The sequence below is a fragment of the Halyomorpha halys genome, unplaced genomic scaffold (genome assembly GCF_000696795.3).
Source record: "Halyomorpha halys isolate HHAL.00 unplaced genomic scaffold, Hhal_1.1 Scaffold3469.1, whole genome shotgun sequence".
NCBI lineage: Eukaryota > Metazoa > Arthropoda > Insecta > Hemiptera > Pentatomidae > Halyomorpha > Halyomorpha halys.
This window is the reverse complement of record NW_027115641.1, coordinates 98,343-109,922: the sequence shown is the minus strand read 5'-3', so window position 1 is coordinate 109,922 and position 11,580 is coordinate 98,343.

The window sequence follows — 11,580 nt, the reverse complement described above, 5'->3', positions numbered from 1 at the left end:
TTCATCTCATTTCATAGTCAAGACATAATGAGATTTTTCTGGTTTATAGTTGTTAATTTAAAAATGAATCCCTCGGAAAGTAACAGAAAACAGATTGTTAAAAATTTAATATGGATTATATTAAAGTACAATACCGATTATAGATATAAACACCGGTTCGATCGGTAAACGTCCGTGGGGTAGACCGAAACGTAGATGAGAGAATTGCGTTAAAATTGATTTAGTAAAATTGGGTCTGGAAGGGCGTCACTGAAATCAGAGAGTATGTGCAGTGTATGTAGAGAGCGATTAGTAGTATGGGTATCGTACCTTCGGGTTCATTATACCTTTTTTATTATTATTATCGATTATAGATTAAAGTAATTTGAAGGATATATTTAATATCTTTTTTCAAAAACAAAAAAAATATTATTAATAATTATCAAAAATAATTTTCTATTGTATTTATTTCATGTCTAAAACAACAACAAGGCTATCAAACTAAAATTAATAAATAATTCAATTAATTCATCATAAAATTAATAACTCAAGAACCAAGAAAAGAAAACTCCTGGTTGATTTCAGTGTAGGATAAATCCACCCCAATTGAAAATAATATAAAATATCTATTCTTTTGCTTTCCTGTAATATCAAAAAGTAACTGTCCTAGCGTTTCAACAAGTTATATTTTACTGTTGTTTATATATATATATAAAAAAAAAAGAAATACAGTATTAAATGCATTTACTCTGAACCGCATTACTTAGCAATAACAGTAATAAACGACATTTGGACACCCTTGCGAAATCCATTCTCACGGCCCAATATAAACGGAGGGAACATAAGGGAATGGTCTCGATATTTGGCAACAATAAATCTGGACGTTTCTGTTGGAGCAGCTGATGCTGAGCAAATAGGGAAATTATTGCGGTCTCGGTGGTGAGATCCCCTCAGTGTCTGTTAGCATTAATGTAAACTCCAATCATATTTCACTGGCCACATTAACAGGACAAAGGATAGGCCACCTCAGGCGGCAGTTAAGAAGCTGTGTCAACAATCCTCTGGGAAATAATAGATGTAACAGGGATCAGAGGGAAGGATGACAGATGCACCTACATATGTAGCCAGGTGCACAATGGCACAATGGAATATTGTGACAACTACAGTCACCAACACTCCACGCTCTTAGGCTAATCTTATTATTTCTATAAATAACAATGCTAAGCTGATGTCGATGACGATCTGTGCTGAAGGTGGAGTGTCAACGGTCTTCGATCAACGGTGAGAAACATGTGTAGTTTGAGTTTGTGTCACTAGTGTTTAGATTGACTGTGGTGTGAAATCCTAATTGCAGCCTGGAGCAGAAACGATGTGGCGTTTGAGGCCATTGGATTGTTCAATTGCTATGATATATTCTGGATTTTAAATTAAGTGTAACAACATAGTAAAACCTTAAGCATAATTATAAGTTTCTGATATTTCTGTTTGTCTTGAGAATAATTTTTATACTATTCTAATTTTATTCATCAATAATGAAGTATTAATAATTGATCTTAGATTGGTATGAGGGGAAGATGGTCGGCGCTGCGGGCAACTGAGATACAAGACGCTTCCACCTGAATTTTAGCCCTTCGTCAGGGCTGGAAAACAAAACGAGATAGGAATCTTAATTTAGAGAAATGTAAAAATAAAAGTAAAATAATGATAAAAAACTAACATTAAATTAAGTAGATATTAGTTCATAATAATAGAAGATTATATATAATATTGTAGAGGTAAGAATAATACAAAATGAAAAAAAAAAATTACCTTATTTATTAAATTGCCAATCCATTACAAAAGACTGATTGATCTACATGACTATTGTAAGGCCTATCTGGACATAGGGAGTTGAGCTTTGGGACTCCACTAAACCATCAAATTCCTCCCGAATCCAGTCCTTACTGTCCAAAATCCTTCGTAAAATCCTTAACGCTCCTTACTTTGTCACAAATCAAGCCATCCATCATGACCTCAATGTCCCATAGGTTGCCGATTTTGCCAAAACCAGATACCATTCCTTCCATGGAAAACTTCCCAACCACCCAAATCCACTTATTTCTAACCTGGCTTCTCCTTCATTACCTAATAATCCTCCTATGCATCTGAAAAGAAGATGGCCTCGGGATCTTCTCCTCTAGAAATGCTATTGGAGTTCTCCATTGAGAACCCATTGGTAGATTCTCCACATGTTTGTATCATGTCACTATCTCACCTACAGCAAATTTACTTGTTGTATATTTCTTATACAGTTGTAAATAACAATAAATAAATGATTAAAAAAAAAAAAAACCTTATTTATTAATGGAAGAAGGTTTTCTTATTATACTAATTTTTTGACATATATTTTTCCTTTTTATTATTTTTATTTGTCAACGCTTCGAAGTATTTCTCCATTATATGGATTGCAATACCTTTTCTTTAATTTCCTTGTCAATTATCCTTAGAATTATATCTTTTTCCCTAGTTATACATGAAAAATCTTACCTTAACTGTCAGCATCATCAAATATCTTTGGATTCATATAAATGATTCTATTGTTTTGTCAATAAAAATATATGTGATAATGTATACAGCTGAAGTAAGAACATTTTGTAGAGCATAATTTAAACATGGTATGGATAGTTGCTAAGGAAATTAAAAAATATATATTGCTTGAGGATAGAGAAAAGACTCAAAAATGTCGACAAATGAAAGGGAAATAAAGATAATGAAAAGAAAGAAGAATTTTAATAACGTTTTATTATTCACATGGGGTGGACCCAATTACTGTTTAAATAAACACATAATGAACTTGACAACACAGGAACATTTTTTCTAATGTTGATATACCCACTTACAAATCATGGTTTTTATAACAAATTAAAATTCTACGTCTAAAAATTATTCCAACTTAAAACTGTCAAAACTTAATTTTACTAATTAAAAACATCAACGTTTTCTATAAAAAAACCTTCCTTAACTGGTGTTGTTCCTAATATATCATAGTAATTTTCCTCTCAAAGTTTTATATAAGTGGATATATTTACTTTTTATAGAATAATCTTCAATTATTAATTTCCGTATTTTAGATTGGAGGTTTTCGCCAATCCAAACTCATATTCTAAAATTATTCTGTTCCTCATTCTGAAATGCCTGAACAGCTTAATTGAAATTTCAGGGACATAAAGCGGGTCGCTGGCAAATTTGTAAGGAAATATACATGCAGCCAAAATGTAATCGAATGAATTATTACTGTTTGGATTTTTCAAATTCGATTAAAAGCGACTTTTTATTCAGAGCTTTTTATTCAGTATTAAATTAACGAAACTATTTTTGATGACAATTAATTGCATAGCCAAAAAGAGTGTAATTCGTTTAGGTATGGATTATAGATTATAGGTATTAAACTTATATAAAGGTATTAAGGATTTATTAAGCTAACGGCTTAACAAAAAATCAATTATTTAATGAGATCCCGTCAATGTTTTTAAATATTTCCAGGTTAAAAGTATTTTTTCATTTGAGGTTTTACATATGAAGGGCAACTACTCATTACTTTTTTCTATTTTTGATTTCGTAACAGCATAAGTTAGGGTGTAACACATACATTATTATTTTTTATCTAGAGCAGTCGATTTTATCATACATTTTTATGTCTTGATTAAATGATTAAGTTCATTAGTTCACAGCTCATAATGATGAATATAAAAATTACATTTTTATTATCCTGAAATTCGGCAGTATTCGACTTTTTGTAAATAATAACATATTTTAGCCTGTGTCAGTTATTTTATGAGATGTTCGTGTTATGTGTCGCATTAATCATAATTAATTATAAATGATTAATTAAAACATATATACAGTTGACAGTCTCGTCACACTCATCTAATTTTTTTTTCAAAATGACGGAGTTATTTAATTATGGAAGTAATAACAATATTTCATGCAATATGTCTACTTTAGCAAGCAGAAAATTCATTTTTTATTTATGAAACATTAGGAAATATTCTAATTAATTAAATGGAATTGGTATAAAACACGTTTTCATGTTTTTAAAATACTTATGTAATAGCAAAATGTGACTTAATTAAGTGAATATTGGCACTATACTAAATAACTTACTAATTAAAATATTATACTGATCATTAATTCATTTTTTCTCAAGCTTTATATTTCGTTTGTATTGTTCAGGGAAGTCAAATTGGGGTTGTCCATCAGCTTGGCGCATTCTCTGGCACATGGGTAAAGTGTTACTTAAATTTAAATTATTAATTAATGTTTCTAGTCGATATAGGAATAGTAAAGAAATTTTCTTTATTTAACTTCATCTGAAAAAATGAAAAAGGACGTTTAAATAACCATTAACGATCTGGTTTATAGGAAACGATGTATTAAAATAAATATAACAAAATAAAAAATGTTTTTATTTTTTTTTATAAATTATTAATGATAAACTATTCTCCAGCTAGATATATTTATAATCTGGATGGAATGAGAACAAAATTGTTGTTTTCCCGTGTTTGAAAATCCATTTTCATGATTGTTGGATTTCCATACTTAAGACATTAAACTACATTTTACTACATCAAATTTCTAAAAAAAAATCTATAAATATTTATATCACCATGTTCCCTCTCTTTAAAAAAAATATTATTACCAAAAAGCTGTATTTGTAAATGTTTGTATATCAAATCAGTATTAAACCTAAAATACCAATTTGAGTAAATTTTACTCACCTGGTGTAAAAACGATATTTACAAATAGGGTTCAGTCAACAAAACTACACTCTACTTTTAAAAAGGATATCACTATCCATTAATGCGTTAAGGTTGGAAAGATTACACCTGTAATGATTTTGTACTTTGAATTATATACATTTCCCAAGGAGAAAACGATTAATTTTTACTAATGATTAGTATTAACACTAAATTTAAGTAAATGATATTTACTAAAAAAGTAATACTTCTCATTACATAATGTATAGTAAATGTTAATCTTTTTAATAATTCGCTTTTTTGCAGTGGTGATAAGAAATATTTTAATTTTTTTTTTAAGATAAAAAATCTGTAGTTGGATTCATAACATTAAACTATAAATTGTCGTTTAAATGAAATAAATGTTATCCAATTTTAGTCTCAAAATAAATTTATATTTCTTCGTTCGACGTTTCGGCCAATTCAGCCATCCTCAAGGCCAATCTTAATATAATTTTAGAAGTACATCAATTTAAAAAAAAACTTTATGCAAGAAATTCTGCCCATTCCACAATTACTCTATTTTGTCAATTCAATTTATTAAATTAATAATTCAAACATTTAATCACAATTTATTCCCACTATTATAATTTATCATTATATTGTCTTTCAGAATTGTGTTTATGATATTTGGAAGTCACTTGTTTAATATAAGAATGATTTAAGTTCTCAAGCCTTTTTGCAACTAGAGTGAATAAAATTCAACCATAATTAGTATTAACCTATTTACAGAGAAGATTTACAAAATTCTAATGTTAATTAACAACTGATCCATCTCACTGAAAATAATATTAGTTGGAATGTATTAAATAAATTTTTCTGTTAACACGATAACTTTCTCTATACAAAAGGTTTTAGTATTTTAAAAATTTATTCTTGGACAATTTGGGAATAAATAAATGGTTGAGGACAGAGTTTAAATTTAGTATACGGTTTTATTTTTATATTTCTGTCATACTTCTGAAAAATAAAAATTGGAGTATTTTGCCATGAGAAATATTGTCGAAAGATCTTTTCTGAAAATGGATAAAATTGGAGTTATTTATTAATTTTGTCAAAAGAAATGTTCAACTATGTCATTGATTAATTATATTACAAACTAAAGTAAAAAGAAAAAATAATGGAATATTTACATAATACAAATTAGATGAATAATTGAATATGATCAGTGAATCGTTCCTAATTATGACGTGTTATTCAAGACATTTTAATTTGCAGTTTAATTACAGTCCTTATGTTCTCAAAATACTTTCAAATGCATTTAGATGTAAATCATATTGAAATTAAGGAGAATAAATGAAAAATATATTGACTAATTATGATCAAATTATCACTCATTTCATCCGAAAATTGCATACTGTCATTGTTTCATTGAAAAAATATTAATTCCATATAATGGCCATTTCCCGTAAAATAATATTGAATGCAGGAAACATTTAAGAATTTCATTGAAATTTGTTTCTCAAGGGCATCATCCTGTCGTGATTAAAAAAAACATAAGCTGTTTTATAATTTTATTAACAATTAACAACGGTTTTGTACAATGATTTCTTTACTTATTTGGTCAACAAAAATCAAATTATTTTTCGACTGATAAGAGATGAGCTAAATGGAAGACGTGTGTAGAAATGTGATATTTTTGCGTGTGTATCTTGATATTTTTCGGATTTCTGGAATATAGTGCATACCTACCGGATAAATGAACGGAGTATAGTCATTTTTACTTATTTTAACTTTTCCTTTCAATTCTGTTGGTATCAAGTAAAATTGTTTTTGGTGCAAATTTTATGATTTTAAGGTCAAGGCCAAGCTCTCCTGCCCTTTGTACATTTTAAGATCAATCCCACTGACGATAAGATTATTATTTTAATTCAAAGCTAAGTTTCTCTTGTTTTCTATATATATTTTTTAACCCTTGCTAATTTCTCGTGCCTATTTGCCTCATTCTGGATAGATTCATGCGACCAAGAGCAAAGTTGATCAGATTCTCTATTATTTGCTCTAGAATACCTCTGATGCACTCCATTATTATTACTAACAGTTTCTTTATAAACAATGGTATACTCATAAAAATCTACTATTTATTAACTTTTTTTCCATCCGACAGGACAGTCAGTTTTATTCTTAATGTGATTGCAAACATGACATAAAAATCCATAACCGATGTACGAAATTTTCAAGAAATATATTCTTATAGATATGTTTATTACAGTAAATAAGAAAAAAAAAAGACAAGTACTGAGTTCCATTATTTTGTTGGTAAAATACATACGATTTTAAGATATTGGAAATAATTTAGATTTCGGGGCGTTGTCACTATCTGTGACAGCGGAGCATCCCAGCATAGCTCGCCCACCCCTGGGATAATTGCATTTTTCTGTTCTCTTGGAATAAACGAATAATGCTTGTTATCGGAATGGAAAAAAAAAGAATTGAAAACACAGAAAAAATGCGCAAATTAAAAAAAAAAATGAACACTTTTTGCATATATATCGTCTGTATGAAATGAAAATGATGTAACCTTCCCCACTTTAGAATTGAGTAATTAACCAATTTTTTGACAGTTTCGATCCCACCCCCTTAAAAGGTTTTTTTCTCTGCTCTTCTTTGCTCAAATACAGGCCTCTGAATATTTTATTTCTGCCCAAATTTATATTTATTCTGTAGTAAATTGGGTGGCAATCATGCTATTATAAATAGAAATGTTAAACTAAATTTTGTTAGTAAAATAAACCATAGTAATATTATCAGTTCTAGAGTTAATTACTATGCAAAATCATGTTTAAAAATTTATTAATTTCTTTGGATTGTTACTATTGAACAATTAGGAATTCAGTTCATACCATAGGAGTATTCATGATGTGGTAGATATAAAACGTTTTGACATGCTATATGCTATAAGTATAAGATTGTGGGCAGTGTATTTAAATTTCATGTTATATGTTAATTGCAAAGAAGTTCCTAGTGAATTTTCTGGGCAACTATCCAAAATTTCACATTTATTTTTTTTTTATTTTGTTTGATTTTTTTTTTGTCTGAGGCTGTGGCCAATTATTTTACATTGATATTGTACGTATCGTAAATTTCAAATTACTGTTTATTTTTATTTTCTATTTTTTTTTTTCAAAGTGCGATACATACTAATGCACTTAGGTTTCTGGTTGAATTTCCAATACATTTTCTAACGAAGAATACGCGAGGTTATAAAACAGAACTCCGTCTTTGGTCGAACTTTCTTTCTGAACGTGTTTGTGTGTAAATGATTTTGGACTTTGTGGATCTCTGAATTTCTATTTATAAAATGAAAAATCCTATTATTAGTTCAAACAGTCTAATTTTTTTTTAAATTTTAGGATAGCTTAATGCCTAGTAAAACTACTTTGGGGAATCTCAGGAAATATATGCAGTGAATTGGGATTTGAAAAAGGAATTAAGTAATACATTTAATTTATTACTATTATTTTTCCTCTTGCCCTACAGTATCCCTTAATAATACCCCACTTATTCCTGTCGAACAGATCCATTACTTAGGACTATATCTCGACAAACGACTGACATGGAATCCTCATACAAGACTAAAAAGACAAGAAACTGCTCGTAGATTCCGACTATTGCAAAATTTACTAGACAAACGGTCTAAATTGCCAATCTATTACAAAATACTGATCTACATGACTATTATAAGGCCTATCTGGACGTACGGAGTTGAGCTTTGGAGCTCCACTAAACCATCAAATTCCTCCAGAATCCAATCCTTACAGTCCAAAATCCTTCGTAAAATCCTTAATGCTCCTTACTTTGTCACAAATCAACTCATCCATCAGGACCTCAATGTTCCATATGTTGCCGATTTGGCCAGAACCAGATACCATTCCTTCCATAACTAACTTCTCAACCACCCAAATCCACTTGTTTCTAACCTGGATTCTCCTTCATTACCTAATAATCCTCCTAGGGGTCTGAAAAGAAGATGGCCACGAGATATTCTCCTCTAGAAATGTTATTGGAGTTCTATCAGTGGGTAGATTCTCCACATGTTTGTATCATGTCACTATGTCACCTACAGCAAATTTACTTGTTGTTTATATGTGTATACAGTTGTAAATAACAATAAAAAAAAAACTATTATTTTTATCTATTACATTATCAGATTTTTTAAAAAATTCAAAACAAAACACGAACTAGAAGCTGTTATATTGCGTGACGTCATTCTCCATTTAGCAGACCCTCAACCATGTTAAATAATATATTGTTTAAACAAGCTAAAAGAAGGAAATATTACTACATTAAACGCACTTTAACATGGTAAACTCAATATCATAAATGCTTCTATTATAAGCAATTTATTAAACTTATAGATGATAAAGAGGAAGACCGCATTCCACAATGTTCAAGATATAAATGCGTCAATCAAGCACTATTTTGTTTTAATTTATAACCTAAAGGAAAGATCACAATTCAAAAATATTTTATTTATTCAAACTTTTGTATTTTTATTGTCTTTGTATTTACTTTGATCATATCAATTTGATATTCTGTTTCATATACATCCCAATTTTTTTTTAATTTATTTATTTAACTGTAGATGTATTAGGAACTAAAAAAAAAAATTAAAGTTATACAATATCAAAGATTTTGGCTGCCAAACGTTTGTTTTTTTATATGTTCTGCCCTATATATATTTAAGGAAACAATTATAAGAGCTACTTCTCTACCCTTTACTGACTGGCCTCTTACTAATTATAATTATTACTAATTATTATTTTAATTTTTATTCCATCATTATTATTTATTTATTTTTGAAATTTACAACTGATCCATCATTATTAATGTTAAGAATCGTTAGAGGTAATTATAAGCCCATTTAGCCAACCATTAAAAATTTTATTAATTGCTAAATTAAATTTTATTATGTAATATTTAACAATTAAAACTTCATTTAATGCTCTTCAAGAAGATCTAGAAAAAATAAGCTCAATAACTTAATTTTAATTATTGAAAAATTCCTAGCATATGGTAGAACATTATGGTAAATTATGTGAAAGAATTGGATGGTTTTCTTTTTATTGACTGTACCAATCTGATTTATTGAGGAAAATGTAATAAATCCACGTAATTTGATGTAACTGAATCTGATTAACAATATTCCTAAATCCCTTGATGGCTTGACGTATATGGATGATGGAATTATTCTTCGTTATTTAACAGTTTCTTATCTAGAAAACAAAATAATTATTTATCAGCGTTGTCCTTCTCCAAATCATTAATTTTAAAAATTCAAAGTACAGCCTAGTGTTAAAGGGCGGAAATTTGTATAGGCTTTTAGAACTGTATACATTATTAAAAAGTTTAGGATAATTTCGCAGAGTTTTTAAGCTAATCATGTTGCAAAAAAAAAAAAAAAAGAAGAAGAAAACAATCTTTCCTTATGTAAATGTTGATAAGGCTTCGCGGTTCGCATATGCAAGAGTTTATTGTATAACATTCCTTGTTTCCCGATGTATCAGGGAAACATTATCATTCGGCTTTATATTAAAATGAAAATATGAAGAAAACACCTCAAATATTTTATTCATGCGGTCACCGTTTCCCATGGATGAAAAAATCGTGACTTTTTTCCTGTTTTGTCTTATAATTTGCATCCGCCCCATGTACATGACGTTGCAGATGCGTAAGTAGTACATTATCTGATGATATATAGGATAATTCTACCATCATTGTTTTTTCTTTTTACAAGGAAGCGGCAATTTATTAAAGCAACGGTGCAGTGAGTGTAAATTCATGCAATTAAGATCTGAAAACATGTTATGATTGTCTAGAAAGTAGGTGGCAGTATGACGTTGTGCTGCGAGCTCCAGGCGTTCTACTGATTAATAATTACATTAGTAATACCATTAATAATATTTAAAAAAATGTAAATATTTGTTTGGTAAAACTTAATTTCGATTTAATTTATGTACAATTCGGTTCAAATGAAGCGATCACCCTTTTGTCATTGCGTAGTTGATGGTCAATAATGGATTATGCAATAATTAATTGTAATAAAAAAATGAGTATTTAATCCTGTAGTAGTTTTCACCAACAATTTTTCTTAATCAATTAATTCTAATTAAATTCAACTACCACGTTTTAATTAATTTTAAACATCAAATGTATGGCATCGCTTTTCGGCGTTGGTAGCTACACGTACTATGTCTTTCTAGAGACATTTTTGCCTGAATAATTATCTGATAAACAAATTGCATTGAATATATTCAATTCCGATATAAATATTATATTTCACCATACTCTAATTTTATAAAACTATGCTAGAAGAAATGGATAAATAAAACATCCCAAAATATGATAATTTGAGTTCACTAATACTAAAATCACTAACTTCAAAACAATCAAGTATAAATAATATCTTTAAAAAAATCTTAGATTTAATATTATTAATGGCATAAAATATTTGCATTCTAGGCAATAGGTATAAAAACATTCAAACTTTTTTAACATAGTTGTGCCTTTCAATGCACTGGCCTCCAGTTTATTGACTTCATCCTGAGTTTAAGATTTTTTTTTTAATCAATAATTATCGCTTTGAAAATCTGTACGGCCTAGGGGTTCAATACTTTGTAATAAAGTACTATTTCTTGAACAACGGTTTACAAGAAGGCGATTTGTTCATGAATATGCTCAACCACTAAATTTTTCCCCAATTGAGGGTTCTCACTTTATAGTGGTTGGGTGGACCCCTGAGGTCTACCGAATTCGCAGGAATGGCTCACAACTACAATAACAGAATAAATAATTATTTGCCACAGCTGGATTTGGATCCGGGTCT